The sequence below is a fragment of the Meleagris gallopavo genome, chromosome 7 (assembly GCF_905368555.1).
Source record: "Meleagris gallopavo chromosome 7, MGAL_WU_HG_1.1, whole genome shotgun sequence".
Taxonomy (NCBI): domain Eukaryota; kingdom Metazoa; phylum Chordata; class Aves; order Galliformes; family Phasianidae; genus Meleagris; species Meleagris gallopavo.
The window spans coordinates 18,881,640-18,907,002 of NC_139410.1; the positions used below are offsets into that span (position 1 = coordinate 18,881,640).

Sequence of the window (25,363 nt, forward strand, 5' to 3'; positions counted from 1 at the left end):
AGCTTTTCCCTGGCTTATACTGCTGGGAATACTGATCTGAAATTGGGAATCATCTTGACAAAGAAGGGTTATACTGACAAAAGCAAACAGTAAAAACTTGCATGCACACACACATGCACACGTTGCCTGTCTGAAGTTCATTGTAGGTGTTTCTGTGGCCTCTGGGGGGTTACTGTGTGGATCTAGAATAAAGTCTAATATATGTTTCCCAAGAATATAGCAGCAGAATGCCATGCAACGTGCCCCCACAGCACTGCAATCTGCACAACAAAAAACATTGAATTACAGTGATGATGCCTGTGGAATAGTGGCTCATGGTTATCAGTTGGCTGCTCAACAAGAGGAAGATCAGAGCTTCTGGCTATATATACAGGTCTAAATTCAGACTTCTCTTTTTGGTGACTTAGAGGAAATTACCAGGTAGATGCATACACATTTTCCTTTTCCGTGTTTTTATGGAATGTGTTGAACACTTTCATGGTGTTCCTAACAGTAAGCCACTGGGCATAAATAAATTCACAGTGAACTCCAGGCTATTTTTTTTCATGAATCTGAGAGAAAATTACTCTGTACTTAGCAGTGGTGAAGTCACACCTTGAATACTGTGTTCACTTTTGGGCTTCTCACTGCAAGAAAGACACTGAGACCCTGGAGCGCATCCAGAGAAGGGCAACAAAGTTGGTGAGGGGTCTGGAACACAAGTCTTAGGGGTGTGGCTGAGGGAGTGAGGGTTGTTTATGCTTTCAGGTATAATTAGAATGTCTCTGATAGTTGTTTCAGTATTTTAAATCTTATAAAAAATTATAAGCATGTGAAAGATCGTACTTTATTATAATGTTCACAGGAAAAGCGTTTTGTTAAGAGAAAATTAAGCATAGTCAAGTACTGATTGTTCCAATTACAATGCGTTGCTGAAACTACAGTTCATATTGGAGATTCAGTTGTGGTGTTAATAACTATCTGAAAACTAGATAGAAAATGAAAAAAATTCTGTTGCTAGGGTCAGATGATGGTCCAGATTCTATTTTTTATTTATGAGTCAATCTGAATGTGGGAAGCAAGAATAAAGACATATTTTTTTCCTGCAGAATTAAGGATACCAGCCTAAGGTCTCCAGGACAATGTTTCAATCCCGTTGCTCGGGGATTGGGGAAGGTTCTGTAACAGGGACTTCTTTGGCTCTGTAGAGCAGCTGACTTAGCACAAGGCTTGCTGCAATCTCTGAGTTGACCTAAAGAAACATGGCAAGCATCGTAATTCCACCGAATCAACTAATTTAAAAGTATTTAGCAAACGCCTTAACGAGGCTTATGGAATTGTTGAAGGAGTCATGTAAGGCTCTTCATAATAAAAATAAATTAGATCGGGAGAAAATTCTTGGGTTGTTTTTTTTTTTGTTTGTTTTTGTTTTTTTTCTTTTAGAAAGACAATGCAAATCTATCTTGACTGATTGAGAGGGTAGCATTATCACAGAAGATTTGGTGGACAAGTGTAGTCAAGTAATTGTGGAGAAAACAAACACCTCATCCTTGTTTAATTGAAAACACTCCATTACATCTCCATAAAATTCATTTTCTCCCCATTCCAGCTTTCAGAAACAATCAAAACCTAAGAAAACAGAAGCTGGGTAATTTTTAGCGCCAAATGTGTATGTTTGGTTACTCTGTATAATTGCAAAAGCATAGACTGGCTAGTGTTGAATCTGTTCTGTTATGTCCTGATGAATCAGATCAGTTGAAAGATTCAAAGGGATTGACAAAATAGATCACTGTACATGGAAGTACAAACCCTGTGAGTAGAGATTCAGAAAAAGAATTGGAGGCAAACACAGCCTATAAAGAAGATATCCAGAAAATAGATTTTCCTATTGACTGTGCCATGTTATACCCAATGAACAATAAATTCTTTTTTCTTCCAGGAATACTAAGCATGGTATAAAACAGAAAGTAGTACTGAATGATTTGATAAATGTAAAGAAAATGCCTATTGAGAAAAAGCATAGTAATGAAAGGTGTTATATTAAGCTATTTTTTTAAAACAGGACATATATATATACACACACTAAGGCAGTATCGTATTTGCTGGTGAATTTGTGTGTGTGTGTCTCTTTGCTTTTTTTTCCTTTTGTATGGGTTTGGTTTGGTTTGGTTTGGTTTTGAAAGAGAATACAGCTGGATGAGTCCTGACTGTATCTGTCAATATTTAAAGGTAAACTTCTAAGCTTTTGTAAAGATAAATTGTCTGTCCTTGACATTTACATACAAATTTTCATTTAAACTTTTTTCAGGAAAAAGAATAGGAGGGAGTGACAGGAGAGAACAGAAATGGAAGGGAAAGATAACAGAAGAAGTGGTGATATATTTCACAGAGATTAAGTGAGAAACTAGATTTTTTCCTATTTCTGCCCCTAGATTGAAGGATGACTTTGACTTTGGGAAGTCAGCTAATATTTTGGGCTCCAATATGCTGAAGTCTATTTCTTGAGAATCATTTGTCTCTAGACACTAGAAATAAAAAGGAGATGTAAAAATGTTAAAATTCTTATTTGTAAGCAGTTTAAAATAGTCTCTCTACTGGCTGACTCTGTGGGTTTAAATTACCCTCTTCTAGGTTCTGATTCAGGAGGGTCCTGAATCACACTGCCAAGTTCAGCAAGCATTGGGTTTGATGGTGCGTCCATGCCTAGACATAGAGATGTTGCAGGTGAATGGCAGCCTCTCTAAGACTAATAGGCTGGACACAGATTCTTTTAGTATTGAAAAATATTTGATAATTAGCATGTTACTAGTGGAGGAAATTACAAATTTCATTTGACTCTCATAATCTCTAATGCCCAAAGTATTGTATGAGCTTGAAGTACTTAAAAGCTTCAGGATTTAGTGAGTCACATTTTTAATAGTTAACTTTTTAGAATTTATGCATTTGGTTCCACCTTGCATGAAAATAAATATCAAGGGAAAAAAAATACCAAGCCCCAGTGCTATGCAAACTTTATAATTCATATTTGCAGCAATACCAGCAAAGATTGTCTGAATTAAAAGACAATGAAATATGTTGATTTTAAAAGCTTTGTCAGACTGAGGAGGAACTGAAAATCCTTAATGACCTAATATTGGTTGTAGTACTGGAATTACTTTTGCAATATATATGTAGTAGTGTTACTAGAATAAGGTCTCTGTTCCTCTTTCCAGGATCTGCATTACCATGGCAGCTTTCTCAGTTATGCCAATGGGACTGCTCTGAATTTTAAGAGATCCAAATTTGGCTGTGGATGAGTAAGCAGATGCAGTATGCAAATAATGTGCTTGTGACTTCAACAGCAGGTTACAGAAAAAGAAGAATATTTGATCAATTGCCCTGTCCCAAACTTGCCACAGGAAATGTTGCTTCTGGTATGATGGGGCTTGACAGATGTCTATCTGATCATTGTATATTACTACTCAAATGTCCTTGAAATTTTCTAAGTACAGCTTTAAGAAGCAACACAAAATGTTTGATAAAGTGACATTATTTTATAATATACAGAATAACTGAGATAGTGACGTGAAACAAGAGCCTACAGTATGTTTAATTTTTTCTTGAAAATTTGACTTTTCAGATTGTAAAACTTCAACCTGTTTCCCATGAAGAAACAGAAGAAAATATTTCTTGTATTTACTACACAGAACTTAGAAAGCAAAGCATAGTAGCAAGGGTCCATATCTGACTTTACATTATAAATTCTTCATTTTTCAGGAACTGGCTCTGCAATTTATTTGTATCTAGACAATCACAGTAAATCAGCTGCTAGTTTTGTGCACCTCTCTCCATCCCCTAATTATATGGCTGCTGCTCAGACCCTTCACATAATCAAAATAAATTTTCTAATTTATTCTAATTTCTAAATTTTTTCTGTCTTGTCTTGACACGTGGGTTTCTGTCTTGTATAGTAACACATGGAAGCATCTAGATTAGCCATTTTACCTCTAAGGAGCTCAAGCTCCCTTTACAATGTCAGCACTCATCTTCATTTTGCATCCTAGAAGTCTCAAAACACAGCAAGCCTAAGAAAATATCTTAGTATTGTCCCATAAGAATGGTAAAAACTGAAAAAATATTTTCTTTCTACATCAGTTTACATTTTAAACTCAAAATGCAAACTCTTTTTAATGACTGTGAAGGAGGTGTTATAACTCAAAGCTTAACTTTCTGTAACTTGGAAGTTGATGCTATTTGTCTTTGGGCCCACCTGAAGCTATGAGGCTTTTTAGTGATGTGTTTACCCATCCACCTCACTCCTCATGTTATTTTTCTAGCTAAATTCACATAAGAAAATTTTAATTCAGGATATATTTATTTGAATACCAAGTAAGAAAAATATACTTTTACTACTCTTTCTGTCATGTTGACCAATGGGCTTAAAGTGGTTGAGATAGGAGGGGATTTTCTTCTTTAAATCATTGTGAAACTTTTGCAGAGTAAAGCTGAAGAGTAATTTTAATCTGAATAGCAAGGCGTATATTGAAAATGATAGTGTTAGTAGGTTTGATATACATGTATGATTTTTCTTCTAATACATATTTAGAGGCATATGATTTCTCCTACCTTCTTAGAGATCAGTGTGAACAAATTATGGATAGAATAAGAATGTGAATGAATTCATGTTTAGCTTTGCTAAAAGCCCTACATATTTTTCCATTATTCATCGTTCCCTCTCAATCCTTTTCTACTTGGACCAAATATTTTGAAAAGAACCTTCCTAGCATGCTCAATACATCCTGCTTAATTATTTGATTTATTAGGTAGGATAGAGATTTAAGTTGAAAGCATCCCAAACAGTGCTTACTTTGTGAGATCACTAGAGATTTGGGGATTGACATCACACATTTGATGAAAAAGTCTTCAGGCAGGATTTTTAACAGTGACAACTCAGAGCCAGCACTCTTTGCACAGCTTGAACTTAGATAGGTGATAACAACAAAAAGAAAAAGGGGCATGAAAGATTACTGGCTTTCTAACCTAGGAGGAAACCTTTCTGAATGAGGTAAAGGAGCATTGATGCAGTGAGGGTTGTCTGAAAGAACGGTTACAGCAAATCTGAACTTTTGGTGATCCCACTGTGTAGAAGATATTTGATACCTTTATTTAAAATCATTAACTAGAGAATCTACGTAGCTATGGCTAAACACATCTAAACTGACTGAACTTATGATGATAACGTGACAATGTATAAGCTTTTATTATTTCCCAATATTGACATCTAAATATTTTTTTCCCGGATCACTTTCAAACAGCTGCATAGTCTATTTAAATTGTATAATAGACATGAAATAATCACCTACATTCAGATATTGGGGTTGTGATTTAACAGAAACAAATCCTCTGAAAGAAGAATGCTATTCCTGGAGTTCAGTAGAAAAAAGTTACAGAAAGAGGACGGCTTGTGGTGGTCAATAGATTGTAAGTGCTCATTCCAGTAAAAACTGTTTACATAATTGTTGTTTTGTAATAAAATTAGTAAGAACTCTGTAGTGATAGCTTATAGAAGATGTCTGTTCTCTGAAAAGAGCTCTGAAGAGTAATTTTCATAAAATTTGAAGTCACTTTTTTTTCAAGCTTAGAAATAATTCTCATTTGAGCAAACACACGAAAAAGATTTTCATGATCTTGACTGCTTTTTCTGTACATTTTACAGAACTCTTGTTATCCGAACATCCTGTGTTTATCTTTTCTATGCTATTTTTGCTCATTCCAACACAGAAAAATGCTGAAGATAATCAAAATTATAAAGTGCTTTGTTTTGAATGTCCTTTAGAATAAGCCTCCAGTAAAATCGTGGTTAGTTCAGGTTGGGAATGTTCTCTTTGTCTAACAGGCTTTCGAATTAAGCTTTTAAGATGGTAAGATATTCAGGTCCATGAGGTTCTCCTTAAGGTGCTGCTTCGTGCAAGCATGTGGTACCTCAGGCTTATACATGCATTACAGAATCTTGAATAGCCTAGGATTCATGCTTGATTTTGTAAATGCCTTTACTATTTATTATTTATTTATATAATAAATATTTATATAATAATTATTTATTTTAACTTTCAGTCTGTATTTTGAATTTTCAAGATCAAGACAAAATTAAGCACAAAATTAGATAAGGAAAGTTATCCTCTTATTAGTTTTACTCATATTCTGACTAAACAAAAATCTAATACAGTGTTATTGACGTGGTTTATGATGCAGATACTCCCCTTGTACTTACATCTTTATGTGAATTCAGAAATACTGGGAAAAAAATGCTCCTGGGTATCCCAAGATATTTCTCAAACATACAGTAGAAAAACAACATTGAGAAGTTAATATTGTAAATGAGTTCTTTTGAGAATTGGCTCATGGCAGGAATGTTTGCTGGAAGGCTCTAAATCTCAGTCTTACTCATCAGCTTATAAAAAATGATGGTATTTTGAAAGCCCAACTGGTGTTTAAAGATATGTAAGGCCAGAAAATCAATTTGTGAATCATGATAATAACGGTAAGTACCAACAGCCTGGCACTTTAGTGGAACTTCAATCTTTTTTACCTATGTTAACAGCATGGAAGATAATCTTAGGTTAACTCTTTTGATTCATAAGTTGATTTCCTCAAGTTAGATACCTGTAAAAGAAACAGAAAGAGCACCTAACTTTTTCCTGGTTTGGATGACTGCGAAAAATTAATCCAAACAAATCGATTAGTGTTTCATTCCTATAACAGTCAACGTAGTTAATGAATATGATAATAAGCTGAAGCACATCTAATCAAACTGAAATAAAATTATTGTTACTAAATGATAGTGTTTATAACCAATTTTTATGTTAGATGACATCAAATATTAATTTAACATAAAATGTGGGCAGAGTTTCTCTTGGACCAAGGTCAGAGATGAAGATTTTCTGTTTTATTATTCACTGCCACAAGAAGAATGTCACAATTCAATCACTCTTTTGTTTTATTGATGGCTAGAAATCAATTAACCCTGGTCATGTTTGAGGGAAGATGAAATGCTAGCTTTTTATCTCTCTGTTCATACTTCTTGCAACTAAAAGCATAAAATAGGATTCTGCAAGCCTCCATGGATATCTTCTGTAAGACTGCTGTCAGGGTTCTAGTATGGCTTTCTACAATTTCAGCTGCTCATTTACTCTATCCGTCAGTTATAGTTAAAATTGCTGTTTATATGTTTTCCTATTCTAGGTGATCTGTATGTGTGCATATGTATTATATATTTGCTTTTGATATGGTTCTCTCTTGAAAAATCCAGCATTTTGTTGGAAAAACAGACATTCAAATCCTCTTATAATTCTGCTCTTGAGGTAAAAATCTTCTCCCCATCTCTAGTATCTTTGTTCTGAAAACAGGACCAACCTTTATATTATTACTGGTGCACAAGGGACAGTAATTGTTGATAGTTTAAGCAGTGCTGCTGAGGTTCAGCATAGTCGAACAACGGGGATTTATGGTTGCTCTGATACTAGTGAGCACTTGTTCCACAGTACAATAAATTTAGGGTTAGTCAGTCAGTTCCCTGTGGGATAAAAGTTTTAGTTAATTGCATGTGTTTAATTTTTCCACTGATGGTTATTATTAATAATAAACTCTACAGTTTGGACATTATTTCCATGTAATTTTTTACATAGCTGTATTAATTCCATCCTATGATGATTCTATACCACTGCCAGCCAAGATACTAAAATGTTTTAGTGATATGAGTGTCACAAAACCTCATTAAAATATGTTTATATGCAAACGCACATTTTACATACAGAAAGGGAAACCACAGAACTCAGTTTAAGTATGAACTCAGTCCACTGGTGCCGAACAGGTTTGTGTGTGGTGGGGCTTTCTTTGTTGTTGTTTATTTGTTTGGGTGGCTATTTTTGTTCCTGTTCTGTTTTTCTTTATCTGCTGTTTCATCTTTAGTGGCATTTGTTATAATTAGACAATTTAGTTATCACAGTGGCAATTCATTTCAGGACACTGCTACACTAAGTGATTAGTCTAAAATCCAGTACATCCAGTGGAAGAGAGCATGGGCATAAGGGTTCAATAGTGCAGAAAGAACAGATGAAGGACATTCGTGGATGTATAATATTAAATAGTAATGTTGAATCAAAATGGAGGTCATTTTTATATGTAATTATTTTTTTGGTGGCCACATTGTCTTAGAATGACTGATACAACCATGCTGACAAGCAAGGGAGGAACAGCACTGTTGAAGGCAGCAGCTCTGTCCGTGCAGACCTTTCACTATGGGCCAAAGGGAAGAAATGAAAAGCATCTTCTGTCCGATTTATATATCTTATGCCTTTTAGTATTACTAAGTAGTAGTTTTACCTATTGTTAGATTTCCGTATTTAACGGAAGTCAAAAAATGACTGAATTGTTATTTATGTAAGAATTGAAAACTATGTTATCTGTGATCTCTAGTAGAGTGGTTAAAGAATTAAGTCTCAGAAAGTAGTTAAACTTCTGCCAGTCATCACATCATGGTATAATCAAATATTCAAAATGCATGTTTATGTATAAATACATAATTAATAAAACTTGTAAATAGATGTATTTATATCTGAAGTATTACAAGAAAAGTATTACCTCAGTGTGTTTCCTTTTTATGTTTTTGCTTGAGGTATTTGAAATCCAGTCATCTTTGCATGTTACAGGAGCATATGTTTAAAAAAGAAAAGCTGTTTACAGTTTGTCTAAAAGAATATGAATAGAAAAAATATGTTTTTTCTCCCTTTCATTTTATTTCCGGAAAACTTAAAAAATGATTAATCCAGAAAAATGTGAATTCAAGGGACAATGGGAGAAATTCAGAACCGTTTTTAGTCAATAGAAATTCCTACTGACTTCAGTGAAGCCAATAATTTACCTGATGCACTGACGTTCCAATTCTTTTGAAAAGGCGGTGGTAGGTCATTAATCATAACAATGTAGAGTTACACTAGTACAAAACCATATATTAAATTTTGATACAAAAAGTTATTGTTTTCTCTGTACGCGGGGGAGGTCCTGGTGATAGTACTCACACAAAAATGAAATTCAAATGGGGTATTATATTCAAGAAAGAAAATATATGCTGATTGCAGCAAGAAATACTGGTGTTTTTCTTTTTTGAGAGAAATATAGTTACAAGGCACAGCCTAAGCCTGAGCCTAAAAACACTCCCTTGGTGGCTTTACATTTTCTGCAGATGTCATATGGTTCTTCTACCAGCAGCTATTACTTCAAGGTTAAGACACATGCAATACTTGATGTGATATTAATATGGATGACTTGGAACAGAAAGGTTATTTTAAATTGCCACTGTTCACAAATGTGTTGAATCTTTAAAATCAAAACTGTGCACTTTTGTAAAAGAACTATAGAATGCCCTTATAATATGAAAGCATTTCCTGCTGATAGCAAAAATATCAGAAGTGAATATTAAATAACTTCCAAATCCTTTGCATCTTTTCTTCATCTTCATCTTCCTTTGCAAATTTTTAAGGTACAAAACAGATATCTTCAGTTTAAGAATACTGCTTAAAATATGTTAGTGGTCCCTGACAGTAATTACTCTATTTCTGATGCTATAGTGCTGTAAAGCTATTTAAAAAAAATAATAAATTAAATCCAGAAGATTATACTTTACAGACTAAAAAGTAATATCCCGGAGAAATTATTATTTCTCCTATAAAACTGGGATGGGGAGAGTGTACTGGGAATTTAAAAGGAAGTTCTTCCATTCAGTTGTAAATACTTAAAGCATTCCGTATAGTTTTTATTGCATTCATGTATAATAATCTAATTCACCCAAAAAATAGTCAAGACATGCACAAAATATGAATTGTATTTTTATATATCATAAAAACGTTGGGTAACTTTTGAACTGTTGCCAAAACCATGAGCAGACTATGTCAGCTTACTCTGAGAAGGCAGATAGAGAATTGTAATCCAGTCTAACTATACGAAACTCTTCAAGGAGATATGCAGTAAAATATGACAAAATACTTTTGGTGACTGTTCAGCAGGGAAAAGTAGATTTGGCTGTTAGGCTGTCTCCAGATTTTTCTACAGTTCCATCACTCAAGGTCTTAAACACATTGTAAAAGTAGCTTTTAGGCTAAAGCACTGAAAATGCTGACACAGACAGAAGAACGAAACCTGCTGAGTGATTCTACCATTTTAAAAGGATATTATGTATAATTCTCTATACTGAAGGAAGGAAAACAGTCTTCATTCTACTCTACTTCCTTTGTACAGTAATGTGCTATACCTATCCAAATTATTATCGCTTGTTTTCATTTTAAATTTAGTTATTGTCCTGTATTTTACATATTAGCATTTCTGCTACAAACAGAAAGATTACAAAGACAGTATTCTACCCTTCCTTCATCATAAATGTAGATGAAAGTATATGAATGTAGATTCCAGTTTTTCATGAGCAAAATGCTCTGGCCAGGATTTCATTGAGAAAGAGACCAACAGTTAAGATAATTTGGAAAGTTGGCAGCAGCATTTCAGTATAGCCAGAAAGATATTGAAATGCCATCTAGTAGAAATAAGAAGAAGTAAGAAAGATATACTTAAATACCCAAAACAATCAGCGGAATGAAAGTTGTTTTTTTTTTTGTTTTTGTTTTTGTTTTAATATATATAAGTAAATATATATGCTGCTTCTTTCCAAAAGTGTTATTTCTGTAAATGGAAAATGCACATTTCTGTGAATGGCCATACGAACAAAATCGGTCAAAGAGGACCATTTAAATTTCTGTGCAGGTGACCCAGATCCTCCAGGATGTGTTTATCCCATCCAATTCAACTCTCCCTTTGTCATGCAGCAGACAGTTTGTGTATCCTTCCACTGTGGGACTGCCACCACAGCCATGCTCATCAGTCAAACTCAGTGGAAGGCCTCTGAGATTTCAAAGTCTGCTAGCTTACAAGCAGAGCTGGCTTCAGGGGTTTGGTATAGTTCTTAGGTAATGTTATCCTCCTCTGAAGCATCAGCAAAATTGCCTTAAAATGCACTTTATTATTTACATGTCTGTATGGGTGAATATAAGAAGTTAATCAAAGATGTTGCCATGACATCGCCTTTATAAGTGAGTTAGGGTAGTTCCCACAACAAAATATCTAGAAGCTGCTTCATGCAGGAATTATAGCATGATAGCTGCAGCATGAAAAAATGTGCTTTTGTCATTTTTCACTATTATATTTCAAGGTAGTCTCTTGTGAAATGTTCTTTCTGAACTGTTGCTTACTTGATGGTTCATTTTTTGATTGCTTTCTTAAATATAAAATAGGAATCTGGTAAGATATGCAATTAAAATGAGGACATAAATGGGGATTAATTTACAGGAGGACTATGAGGGGGATTCTAAATCTTACTATATAAATACGGAGTACAAACGTAACCCAAAGCATTCAGTAGACTGATTGGTAGAAGTAATTTAGCAGTCAGCAGAGGAATGACATTGGAACTGTCTTCTTATGTTATGCAATTTAATCAAATATATGCTAAAGAATTCCAGCTTTATCCACAGTGTCACCTTGACCAATTCCGTATTCCATGTGTTGCACAGGAAAACAGAGTCTCTCTCGAGGCCTGTAACTACATCTGCTGTGTTGGTGCAACTGGCTTGAAGAAAGGACATTTGTGAGTGTTCAGGCTTTGTTATAGAAAACCTGACTTTCTATCCCTCATTTAAACTGATATGCTGATAGAAATAGGACAGACTCTGAATAATTTTAATGACTAATTCAACTAGTGGTCTAGCAGCTCTGGATTTCTTTCTGTTCCATCATATTATTTCACCACTATGTGTGACCATGGTATCTCCTCTGCAGTCTTGGAGATATAATCAGCTTCTCTACATTTGTACCTTGCCTGCTTTATTCCCCTGAAACCATGCTATTAGTAAAAGGCAAGAACTTCTTGCAGATATATAATGTCAAAAAGACACTTCCACTAATGTATATATTTTAATACTGGAAATAATAAATAATGATTTATTAATGTTTTCTACGTTATTTTTGGTTTTGAATGAGAGCAAACTTTTAATTAAATCTTCTCAACAGTTATAGTCCATCTGTATGCTTTGCTGACAACTTTCCAGATCTCACAGTGGGCACTAGTAATACCTCTTCTTTTTGCAAAACTGTTAGTTTCCTGAAACTTTCAGACTGTTATTATGCAGGTGACTTTCACATAGTACTTCTTAGTGTCTTTGAGAAATTATTCTGGAAACAAAAGTGCTATTGATATGCTTTCCCTTATATTTCCATAACCTATCCTTTATGTATGGTGAGTGACTGATAAACACTCTTCTTTATGGAAACTTTCTTCTTGATATCTTTCAAAAATGTTTATGTTTTCATTTTCTGGTGATCACAGTAATATTTTCTCAGCTTGCTTTCTTATTCAGAAAGCACTGTGTTCTGGCCAAAAAATGAAGTTGTCCCAGGACTAGGCATGTTTGAGAATTTTTTCCTCAGGAATCCTTTCCTATACTAGATAGAAATAATGCCTTTGGGTCTGTAAAGCTCGTACAGCGTTCTTGCTGCTTCCTCAGTCTGGTAGCAGTCTATTGATGACACAGGATTGCTATTTCCACTGTAATCTGTAGAGTTTTAAATCTGCAGTCTCCTCAAATCTTAGAGCTTCTGCCAGGAAAACCTCACTGCAGGTAATCTTCCAGTCTAGTTGTTTTGTTCACCAGTGTGAACTTTTCCAGCAGTAGGTCATGAAATGAAGAATCTTCAAGTAAGTGGTGATGTATTATTTCTTTAGTAGATGAGGATAATGACCTAAATTTTGTCATTTTCTTTTTTTTATTATTCATCTGCTTTATGCTCTGAAAGTCGTGTGTACCCAAATAACTTCTAAACAACATGGGTTCTGCTGCCAGAATATATATATATGTGTGTGTGTGTGTAATTTTTTATTTTTTTTTCCCCATTAAGCATTGTTTCTGCTTGTATGAAAGTCATCAACAGTTTCTGCAAAAAGTTCTTGCTGACTTTCCACTGAAGACTTGACAGTTTTGTGAAATTTTTCTAAAAGCACTTCTTCATGTCCTCTTTGGAAGGTCACTGACATGAATATAATTCCTGTTTTAGGTGTGCAATGAAGCTATTGGAAATCTGTGTATGAGAATCAAAACTCAAAAGTTCTAAAGTAAAATAAGCTTAGAAAACATATGCAATCACGTTTAAGTCATACGCTAGCCTACATTTTTAAGTGTTTTTCTTAAATCTCCATGCAGACTTATATCCCTCTTAAAAAAGAAAAAAAAATAGGTCATGAAACCATGTTGAGACATCTTGTCATACTTGTATGGGATTTCTGTTAACTCATGTAATTTTGCTTCAGAAGGTCAATGTTAAAGTCGTACTTCATTTCGTATGGCTGTCTGCTGCCATCTGTCTGCTCTGCAGTGGCGAGTCAGTACTGCACCATTACATTTACATATCAAATTGCAGCTGTTTTGTGTGCTTCTGAAAAGCTGTTAGATTTCTGATGTGCTGTTTACTCCATTTCAGAGTGGTTTCTCTTGATCTGCTTTGGCTTATTATGAGAAAGCAGATTGCAGGGCTGAAAGTTTTGACTGATGTAAACAGATTCAGAATGGCAAATCTGCCCTAAAATCATTGAATAGTTACAGGTTTTATCCTATCTACTTGAAAATCGTATGCTCCTGATTTTAACTATTCTTTTTTCTTTTCCTCTCTACGTAATGCCATGTTGGATTTTCTTTATAGAATCCAAGAATAACCAACCTAATGTTATCTCTGCTTTCTGTCATTCTCACAACTGCCATGGTGATAGCAGTATTCCAGTATATTACATGAGATCTCAAAATGCTCATTTATGCCAAGGCCTATACACAGCTTTTTCTTACCTTTTTTTCTGTATTTTTCTTCTTTTTTTGTTCTATCCATAAAATCTTCTTAGATTGAAAATTATGGAATTGGAAGTGACCCATTTCCTACCAGTTCTGTATGTTAAAGCCTGAAACATCTCATTATTATGACAAAAATTGTAAGAGGAGAAAGAAATAGTACAACGTTAATTTATTTCCCATAATTTGATTAAACAGACACTGTAAGCAGTATATAAGTATTCCATTTTCATTGCAGATCTTAATATTTCAGCCTTCCTTGGGTTTGGTCTTGTAGATTTGAAGTTATAGTGCATAACCAAGTACACAATATGAGAATGGTGAAGCAGTGGAACAGGTTGATATGGTTGATGCACCATTCTTGGAGACTTTCAAGGCGAGGCTGGATAAGGCCCTGGGCAGCCTGATGTAACTGTGCTGTCCCTGTTCACTTCAGGGGAGTTGGACTACATGGCCTTCAAAGGTTCATTCCAACTCTAAGGATTCTGTGATTCTATGAAGTACTTCATATATCAAATGTCACCTCCATTTCACTATGCTACCATTAAGTAAAGATTTTACTATTTCATATTAGACAAATCAATAATTTGACAGTTATACACATTTTCAAATTTGTTAATTTCAAACTATAAATTGTCAATATTCTCTTTAGGTTTTGTTACATAAGATTTTACTGTGTTTTAGTGAACTCAAGTCGTAGACAAATAAAAAAAAAGAAAAAATGTATGTTTTGTAGGAAATAACTTTGGTATTTTGCAGGTGAATATCAGAGATTTTAATTAATACTGCAAATTACTTAATCTAAAAAAAATGTTACTGAAATAGTGAACATTTTCAAAGCTGCTGCAGAAAGATAATTACATCATGCTCATTTGTCTTTATACCTAAACTATAGACAACTCCTGTAAATTAGTAGCAAAGATAGGATATTGCAGTAATCAGAAAGAATAACAATTGCAGTTTTTGAAACAGGAAAGCAATTTGACAAGCTGTGCCTTTTTTTCCCCCATTTGGTCAGACATTTCATGACAGTGGAACAAATCAGAATAATATATCTCTTTTTATAAAAAGCTGTCTCTTTATTATTTAAAAAATAATTCTCACAGAGAAGGAGCATTGTGCAGTTTGCACATATGCAAGAACATTTGCAAAACTCTGTGATTAATGGAGGGTCATCATTTAAATTGGAAAATAGAGGAAGAAATTCTGTATTGTTGGAGCCTGAGTGGAATATGAAGGCATAAAACAAGCATCTTTTTCTGAGTTGTTTTCAAGAATATGTGCTGTTAATTGTAATAATACATTGCAAAATTTAATACAGAGGCTATTTTCTGTACTGCCTGGGCTTAGATCTGATCTTAAAAAATAAGACTCTACAAACCATGTTTATAGAGGTGCCCACGCTGTAACTCTGGCTCAGTATGTATATTTCAGGAGAATCCTCTGAAAGAAACAACCATTCTATGATTCTATGAAACAATTTCTTTCCTAGTTAGTTTGGTTCAGAATGCAATACTACTACCAGGAATGGCTCAAGCAGTCACCTGTGGGCCTTCATTGTTTAAAACAGCTGCACAGACAATTTAACTCAGTATATTTGTGTCCATCATCAGATGATTCAATTTATTTAAGTGGAGAGTGGATGTTACTCAGGCTGAATTGCTGTGGGGGGGGGGAAAGTGGAAGTTTCCTAATCAAAATGTGATGCTAAATCATATCACTTACAGAAGAACTTAATCTTATCTTCTGAGGCCACTGTGACAAAACTGATGGTTATCCTCTGTTTACCTGAGCCACTGATAATAAGTTATTATACTGTTTTTAGTAGAGACTGGGGATTTTTCCTCCATTCCAAGTATTATTTGGTAAATCTGTTTGTAGATTTGCATTCTGCCTGCTTGGGAGATCTTGCATGTACCACTGTATTTAACATCACTGAAAAAAAGTCCTCAAGAAGAAATTTTCCAGCATAGGTGCTTGAAATCAGACCTTATATGGACAATGAGACCTACAGTCTGCTTTGAAAAACTGCTGAGCAGTTACATCTACAAAATTTCAGTGGTTGTTCTCAAATATGGAAAGCTTTTAAAAAGACTAACGTGTGCACATCTTCAGAGACAAATATTGCTTACCCTAAATTTCAGTTTCCTAATCTAAACCACAGTTTTCCAGAAAGACACTCACAGTTTAAATTAAGAAGGACCAACAGTATTCATCCTGGCTAAGAGAAAGTCAAAACCAGTATCTTAATGCTTCTCAAGCAAATACTCTATCAGTTATCAGTCCATTCATCTGTATTCACATCCTTAACAAAAAAAAAAAAAAAAAAAGAAAAAAGAGAGAGTAAAAAGAGAGAGAGAGAGAGAGAGAAATCTAGAATATAAAGACAAATAGAGAAAGTTTGAACCAGTGCAAGTCCCACATAAACGGGGAATGTTTTGGTTGTCAGAATGTGAGGAGCAGTTGAGTGAAAACTTCATGGTAGAACAGTATTTTTTGGTAAAGATACTAATGTATTGTAAGTACATTTCTGACATTTAAAATGGGATTCCTTCCTTCTTGGCACCTTACCAAATGGATAGACATTTTATGGCAGTTTAAATAAACAATTCATGAATTAAACAATTTTATCTGCTGATCATAGTCTTATTCCCATTGAAATGTTATCTCTGAGCAACGGTAGTAATTCAGCTAGACGTGGTAGCTAACAATCACTAGCTTCCTAATAGCAAAATTAGAAAACCCAACTCAACTTTTCTATGATAAGACAGGATATAGGATGTAGTTGAATAAAAAAAATAAAGGAGAAAACGTTTCTTATTCTTCAAGATGTGTTAGCTAAACTACATTTCTTGCTAAAAATCTGTCTTTGTTAAATAAACATATTTTACAACACAAAACTTAACAAACTTTTTAATTTTGGTGATCCTATAGATTCTGAGGAAATCTTACAAAACTAAATTGTCTTGTGTAAACATCAATATAGAGTAAAAGTATGCTTTAATTTAAGCTTTCCGTACCAGCACTAAAATGACTTAGATAAGGGTGCCCTCTAATGGAGATTGCGGCTGTGAAGTTTTGTTAAAGTTTTTTAGCTTTTGAATGGACTACGTGGACCGGATTTTCATTACAAAGCAGTATAAGTGGACTTATAAGTGGACTTTGAATAAACATCAGCAAGATAAAGGTAATAAAACACATAATTTGAAAAGCAGATACTTTCTCTGAAATAAGAACTCACTTTCTACATCTTACACTCACATTAATTCTTTTTTTCAAGTCAGTTTGACATTGAACTACAACAACAATTGGATTTCTCTCTCAGTTAAAGACAGAAATTATGCAAATATTAGAAATAATGGAGAGAAAATTTAATGAACTTGTGGGTAAAAAAGACTTAGAATAGTTGAGGAAATGCTTGTGGGTTTTTTTTGTTTGTTTGTTTGTTTGTTTGTTTTTTGGGGGGTGGGTAGGGGGAATAATCTCTGTCCACATTTATCTTCAATATTAATTCAGTAAAAATTATCTAAAGTTTTTGTCAGAATACAGATATAGATTTCATGTATGTAAACTGGATCCAACTTTTCTACTGAGTGTATTTTAGGATTGGAAACTGAGCTAAAAGGTCATACTGATTGGTTTTGAATGCTGGGTTTGAAATGCTTTTACCATTTCTTACTAAATACATATTTATTATTAAGAATGTTTTGTTTTTTTCTTTCTAATCTGAAGTGAATTTTTACAACATCTTTAAGTAACATTTTTCACCTATGTACAACTTCCCAATCTTTTAATATTACACACTCACGGGTGTAACAGTGTATGCTATATATGGAAATGCAGAAATTTCTTCACATGCCCATTTCAATATGAGGTGACTGGAGAGAAAACATGGTTGTTGGAATGTTGAAAGATGGTGAGGAGGAAGCAGCAAATTAGTTAATTCATTACTCACTATAGAATTCTTTGTCGTGAAGCACTCTTTTATGTGTATCCTCTAAAAGCAGAGACAAGGTAGCTTAATGAGACATTTAACATGTTTCTTCTAAATATCTTTGTATATTTATCAGTTTGTTTTTGCTTAAATTTGAATGGGCTGTTCTGCAGGAAAAGTCTTAAATGCAGTTTTTTAGTGCTGCTTGCTTTTCCGGTATTTTTAAGTTTGGTTATTTCCTAGTCACTTTCTAGTTCACTAGCAGATTTTGAAAGGTTTTAACATCTTCGTTCTTGTTGTCCCCTAGTTCTGTGTCACAAGCCTAATGGCACAAGCTATGGAGAAGATCAAAAGAATCACAGTGCCAGCAACACAGTACTTTCTACTATTAGTAAGCAGTTTGATGCAACAGCACTTTAGAATGAGCTGAAGCTGGTCCTTTGGTACGTAGGGCTGCAACAGCAGCACCTCATGACATTGCATTTTTGCCTTTTCTACTTCTACTTAACTACTGAAACTTTTGGCATGGATATACTGACTCAACACCATCAAACAATTGCATTGAATTTGATGCTGAATTCTTAGACCATTGTCATAGAATGAGTTCAGACACGTGACAATTCTGCTGTAGGGTGCCATGTGAATGATTTATCCTAAAATATAGGAGAAGCCATTGCAGTGAAAAGCTGGGAGAAGATTGATAATGTAATGCCAGAAAGGAATCAAACAATGTGATTAGTAAAATGAGATGGCATGACTTTAGAAAAAAAAGGGCAACTGTTGACTAAGACAAAGCTAATACAAGTACGCATTAAGAAATTCCAATGATAAAATTGTTTTTGACTGTTTGTAAGCATTGGGAATGATGCTGATCGTGGCTTATTTTCATTTTGCATCAATCCAGTCCTTGGGAGGAAACTGTACATTAATGCAAGCATTGTGACTTTAATATGGCCTAATGCCAAGTTGGAAATATGATGCAGGAAACTAGACGTTTTGAAGCCTATTATGAAGTGTCTCATTTTTTATCAGGTCCATGAATGAAAGGTTAGAACAGTAATGCACTGTATGGTAATACTATTATTTGGCAGCAGGCTTGGGCAAAGTGCAACTCTGTTCTGTACTTTAAGATGATCTACTGTAAGTAGGAAAGTAGATAAGACTGACTGAAAAGGTCAACATTTCTTTGCTAGGTTTTGGAGAAAATACATGTGTCTAGTTACAAACCATAGCAGCTTCCATTTGGTTTTTACTCATTTATATCAAGATAGGTACTAGACATTTATTCCCCACAGGATCACAGAATTGCAGGGATTGGAGGGGCCCTCTGGAGATCATTTAGTCCAAGCCTCCTGCTAAAGCAGGTTCCCTACAGTAAGTTACAAACGGGCTCAATATGTTTGTATTGTGCACGTTTGTATCCATGCTTTACTTCTGTAATGGTGGACCTAAAGCAAGTTGTGCACTGCAATATGCATAGGATTGATGAGATTATAAACTGTTTGATCACTGTGTTTTCCCAGGGGTACTCTGCACTGGTGCAGCCTCTCACTGGGTACCATGCCGGTTGCAGAGGAAGTGACAGAATAAACAGCAGCTGGCCCCTTCATTTAGTAACAATGCTGGCAAGCGAGGTGGGGGAAGCAAGGGAGGAATTTCTTCTCTCAGTTAAGTGAGTAATATTCACTGGCCACATTACTAAATGATCTCCACTAAAGACTCATTGAAAGACTCAGGAGAACTAGGTGCACTAGGTGCTATCACTTGAAAAGTTTGCAGTTTCTTTTTCAGGTGAACAAAATCTTAAGGATTTGCAACACTTCTTTTTTTTATTATTATTTCTTTTGTTGCCTCATTCTCATTTTCCCATGAAAGTATAAGGCCTCATGCTAAGACAACCTATTAACAAAAAAAAAAAAAGCATGAAAATGTATATTTATAAGGAGCTTCTCAGTCAAGCTTTCCTGTTGTGATTCTAATGCATGCATGTTATGCAAATTGAAACGTTCTCTATGTGTGATATGACACACATCTATTCTCATCCGTCAATTTTTCATCATGCACATTAGAGAGAAGCCTCATCCTACTTCTACTGTCATGACTGCCCTTCCAAGAATTGAAGGCCACTGCAAGAGCTGCTGTTTTTTTACCTGCCTGTGCAGTATGTGCAAACAGATGAGTCCATGTTGCCGGATTACCGTCTCCATCTACGGGCATACATTACCAAGACAACTGGGCTGGCTTTCCTCACCCTAAAAGAGTGGCCATAAACACCCCAGAGAAGAATCTGCTTGTTGTATAACCACTTCCAAAAATAACTTGATATCCTTAGGGATGAATTCTTGGGCCAACTGTTCTGATAGATAATAAAAGCCCTTAAACATAGACAGCCTTGTTTTTTCATTCATTTTTTTCTACTACTTACTAGCTACTTTGCTAACTTCAAATTCTCTTTGTTTTCTGTTGATTTATACATGATGTCTTTTGATATTTAGGAGAAGCTATAATTTCACTCTTGATGATGTTCTCTCTTTCTGTAGTATAATGGAGGCTTCTGACTTCCACGCTACACCTCCTTGGCCAATAATATTTGAAGGACTCTTCAGTGAGTTACTTTGTTCTTTCTAAATGGGGAATTCAGGGAGATATCTGACATGGACTTCTTTGTGCCTAGAGAGAGAGATTCATCAAGAGAAATCAGAAGACTGTAGTTACAAGAACAAAACTGGAATTTAAAAAGCAACACAGTGCTGAAGGATGTGTTTAAAACGTGATCCCAGGTAACACATTATCTATGTATGTGGGAGTACCTTCTGTTGTTTATCAGTGTACTGCAGAAATTTAATGTGTCCCTGGTAAACACCATGTTTCTTAGTAATGCAGTAGTACTGTGTGTTGGCGCAGCCTCACCTTAAGCAGTGGGTGCCGTTTTGGGCACCACGATATAAAAAAGAGATAAAATTATTAGAGAGCACGCAAAGGATGACTACACAGATGGTGAAGAGTCTAGAGGGTAAAATGCATGTGGAGTAGCTGAGGTCCCTGGGTTTGTTCAGCCCGGAGCAGAGGAGCTGAGGGGAGGCCTCATGGCAGCTGCAGCCCCTCGCAGGGATTGGAGGGGTAGCACTGAGCTCTGCTGTGTGTGACAGTGACAGGGCCCAAGGGAATGGCATGGAGCTGTGTCAGGGGAGGGGTGGGTATGTGTTAGGAAAAGATTGTTCACCAAATGGTGGTGGGCATGGAGCAGCTGCCCGGGACTATGGACACGGCCCCTAGCTGCTGAGGAGTCTTTGGACAATACTGTCAGTATTATGGTTTGATTTTTGGGTGCTCATGTGTGTGACTGGGACTCAGTGATCTTTGTGGGTCTCTTCCAACTAGGGATACTGTGATTCCAAGAAATGTACTGATTATGAAGCAATACCCACGTTGAACACTCGGGGGTGCTGCGACTATTGCAATTCACTCTTCAGAAACGGGTTTATTGCCTCTGATGAAGTCTGTTACATACTGATCAGCTATTCCAGTTAGAATCCTTTCTCTTGTATAAAAACACCACATCCATGCCAGAAAGCCTTAGAATGGCCTGTTTTAACATAATATAACAAATCACTTATTTTAGTATTCTGTGTTCTAAGTAAATACATTGTTCTGTAAAGTGCGGTAATTTTTAAATGCACTGCTGCTATTAGCCAACTCCATAATCATCCCTATATGGAATATCAGGCTTGTCCTGCCTCAAAGACAAACATGACTGTGTTGGAGGTTCTGCAGGGCTGGGGAGTGGGTATCAAATCCAGCATAACCTGGAGAAATGCCCAAGTATGCCAGAGAAACACATGACCCGTTATCCATCCTAAAATGATAAAAGTGAAGAGTACGGCGCTCTTTCAGCACCTCTTTCCTCCCGTTATCCTATGCCCATAGTGGATTAGAAGCAAGTAAATATGAATGCAGAAAACAGACCACATCTGAACATTTTCAAACTTACTTTTGTGGTGTTTATGTTTTGGTAGCTCCTAAGAAATCTATTTCCAAAGAGATCTATTTCCAAAGAAGGATTGCTATCACCTGGATTATTATTCTGTTGTGAAAAGCAAATGCAAAACTTGTCTGACATCAAAACCATGTTATGTTGCCCTTGTGTGTTTGGAAATAGCAGAGATTTTAAGATATTTCCAGTGACTTCAGGTGGATTTAGCTCATGAGCAGTTTGTCTATGACCACAGATAAAAACAACAGCCGTAAGCAGTCTATGCAGTCCTCCAAAGAGTTCCCGAGAACATTATGGGGCAATAATTGCAGTGCACACAGGCCATGGCAGGAGGCCTTCAGAAATATAAGCCACAACGTTGAAAGTGCCACGGAGTCCAGGTGAGTGGATAAGTTAAATGTTTTGTTGTGGGCTTGGTTGTAGCCAGCACCTAGGCTTTAGATGCACGTTTTAAGAACCGTGGGATGTAGGGACTCAGAGCCCAGACCTCTTCAGACGCCCACGCTGCCCTGAAGCCTGCAGCCAGCAGAGCGCCCCCTGCCGTCCGCCCCGGAGCAGCGCCCAACCGCGAGGCCGGTTTCCCGCCCTCTGCGGCCGCCTCGAGCCTCGACTGAGGCGGGCGCGGCCGCCGCCTTCCCACGGCACCCCGAGGCTTTCGAGATCTCCTAGTATCCCCATTGATACTTCCCCCGTCCTCCTTGGGCGGAACCGGCCCTTCCCTCGGACCCCGCCCCGTCCTTGGCCTCCGCCAGGGGGCGCGGCGGCCGCGGCTCTTCTCTCAGGCGGGGCCGGGCGGGGCTCCGCGGGGCTGCGGCGCGGAGCTGAGGGCTCGAGGCGCGGTACGGTGCGACCGGCGGCCGCGTAGCGCTGTGGAGGAACACCTACCTGTGGCATGGGAGAAGTGAGTGAGTAGCTGCTTTCCTGGCTGCTTACCGGGGATTCGTCGGGACTTTGCTCTCTCGGTGCTGCTCTCGAGCTCCTGGCCCTCTGGTGACCCTTTGGTCTCGGCTGTGAGGGCGGCTGGAGTGCTGAGAGCTTTATGCCGCCGCATAAAGCTCTTCTGTTCCCCATCGCCTTGATATTCAGCTCTTTCTTTTCTTCTTTCTTTCTCTTCCTCCCCTTCCTTCCCTTCTCTCTCTCTTCTTTCTCTCCCTTCTTTTTCCCCCTTTCCCCCTTTTTAAATATTAATTGGCATAACCCTTTGGGGAGCTGTTTTGCCCACATATGTCAGGGTCTTTCAGTCATCAGCTTGTTAAATTAGCTCTCTATGCATGAGCATATCAAAGAAACCTCTGCTCAGCCCATGCCACCTCTGAGGTCCTGCTCAGTGTCTCTGTGGACCCATAGAACATACATTCCTCTTAATTGGCCATGAAAGATACATTATGATGTGGAGATGGAGCAGGATGAGCTATGGGTGGAGGATTTTGCTGTCTCCTCTCATGTTCCGCTGGTTGCTAAGCACTAGTGACCACATTTGTGGGAAGATCGAAAAAGTGCATGGCGGACAGCGAGCGATAGGATAGCTAAAAAGGGCAACAGCATGTTGCCACATCTGGCAGCCTTACTGGTGGGGAGTTCACATGGTACATCAGAACCTGATACATTCCTTGCACTTAGGCACTGTGTTACCTTAACTCTACACCTTTGGCATTCCATCTTGTGCTTCAGAGGGAGCAGTGGTTTTGTTTCTGTAGAAGTGCTAGTGGTGCAGAAATACTTTCCAAACAAAGGGTACTACTTCGACCTCAAAGTGTCTTGTTAAGGAAATAAACATGGGAACAGCCCTTGTATTAAAGCATGTGTTTGTTTAGTGAGAAGTCATGTATGGGAAAGATTTTCCTCCAGAAAATAAGCGTCAGTACACTTCTCCCCTACGTATGTATACCTATGAATATAATGTGTCTTTTTTACCAACATGTCTTGTTTCTGGGATGCAGTAAAAACACTTTTAATTTGAGGGCAATGGAAAAAGCAAAGTTCAGTACTGGAAGTGAAAATTGTGATTTTTATTCCGGTGAAGCTTGTTTAGAGCAAATACATATGCATGAGAGTTAGGAAAATAAAGAAAATAAACACACTTCAATACTTTGAAGATGAATTTATGTAATGATGTGTTTATCATCTGATATATAGCAAAACAACACAATTATGGTGTGGGTTTTTACATAGAATGAAAAGCAATTTTGATATTGCCATTTTTATGTGAGTATTGGGTGGCAAATGTCCTCTCACTTCTATCTGGACTGAAGATCTTTTTATTAGGATCTGATCAGTTGCACTGTTGTTCAACTAGCTGTTGGACACAAATAGAACGTAATCATCCTGTGTGTTGGGCTTCAAGGCTCCTTGGTGGTCCTGATGGGAAAGGGTGTGTCATGGTGGGGAGGCAGAGCCCAGCCATGGCTTCATGCATGGAGCCTTGGGCAGGTGGAAGCAGGCACTGGGTGCTACCTGGTTTGCCCAGTGCCAGGCTGGCTGTGAGGCAGGCAGAGTGGTTTCAGGTCATTGCAGCCGCGCTCTGCCTCTTTCACTTATGTATGTTAGGGATTTAAGAAGATAATTTCATCTAGGCTCTTGTGTTTACTTCTTTCTTACATATTTTTAAAAATATTGTGAACTTAATAATCTTTTGAAGATATATAGTTAAGTTTGTGTGAATGTCAGTTTATGAAAATGCAAGATGTGAGTGAGGCTAATGCATTCATAGATACTTTCATATGATTCCTAAGAAACACAAAAGCAGGAGTTCCCCTTTTCGTTCTCAAAACATAATTTAGTGTTTGCAGCTGAAGTTTGGCAGAGAGAAATGGAAATTAGTGAAATGGATTGTATTGATTTTTATTTACACTCATTAAAAGAAATGCAAAGTGTGGATAAATAGTGTGGGACGTGAACAAATTACTGGGCTTCTTAATCAATTTTGTTGATCTCAGGCTTTATTTCCAGCAGCACAGTATTGATATGGACATTTTCCTCTTCAGTATTTTATTTTAATACTCATTTATTTTGTTTGAAGTGAAGAGGAATCTTCAATGTAGTGTAGAAAAGATGGTAAATATGACTTCTTTTTCATGTAAACATTAATTAATAATACATCGTTACTACTAATAAGCAGTGATAGCGTGGAGAACACATTCTGCTTTATTCCAGTGCAAAGAAACATCGTATGCTTCATCCCAATCCTTGAAGCACATGTGTCCTCCTTTATTTTTTTTACTGGGGCATTGAGTTGGATGCCTAGTAATACAGCATGTCCTTTGGGAGTGCATACGTGCATACAGTGCAGAACGCACAGAGTGGAGGCTGGTATAATTTAATTTTCAAAAAGATTTTTCTCTTCTGTTGAAGTAAATTGTAGGCTCAGCCCAGGACAAGGCCGTATTTATCAATAATAATCAGAGATGTCATGCTCCTTAGGGAGAGTTGAGTCATTCTTATTGTTGAACGTTTCAACCAGCACAACCACTCGAGTCCAGGAGTAAATTTCCATTAATTATCTGGCTTCTGTTGTTAAGGCTTTTGTCACTGTTAACTATTTTA

General features: G+C 36.6%; 2 protein-coding genes across 2 annotated transcripts in view; both read left to right on the forward strand.

Annotated features, from left to right (window-relative positions):
- LOC146543984 (uncharacterized) overlaps nucleotides 1-20,192 on the forward strand; it is a 131,297-nt gene extending 111,105 nt beyond the window's left edge. Inside the window, exons 7-9 of the mRNA XM_085228283.1 lie at nucleotides 18,134-18,269; nucleotides 19,350-19,498; nucleotides 19,896-20,192. The gene's annotated coding sequence lies outside the window, so the exon portion shown is untranslated. The remainder of the gene's footprint in view (nucleotides 1-18,133; nucleotides 18,270-19,349; nucleotides 19,499-19,895) is intronic.
- A 2,407-nt stretch (nucleotides 20,193-22,599) lies between these two features.
- The window catches only part of LOC100544870 (sodium channel protein type 2 subunit alpha-like), a 58,496-nt gene continuing 55,732 nt past the window's right edge, over nucleotides 22,600-25,363 (forward strand). The window contains exon 1 of the mRNA XM_085227766.1: nucleotides 22,600-22,725. The gene's annotated coding sequence lies outside the window, so the exon portion shown is untranslated. The remainder of the gene's footprint in view (nucleotides 22,726-25,363) is intronic.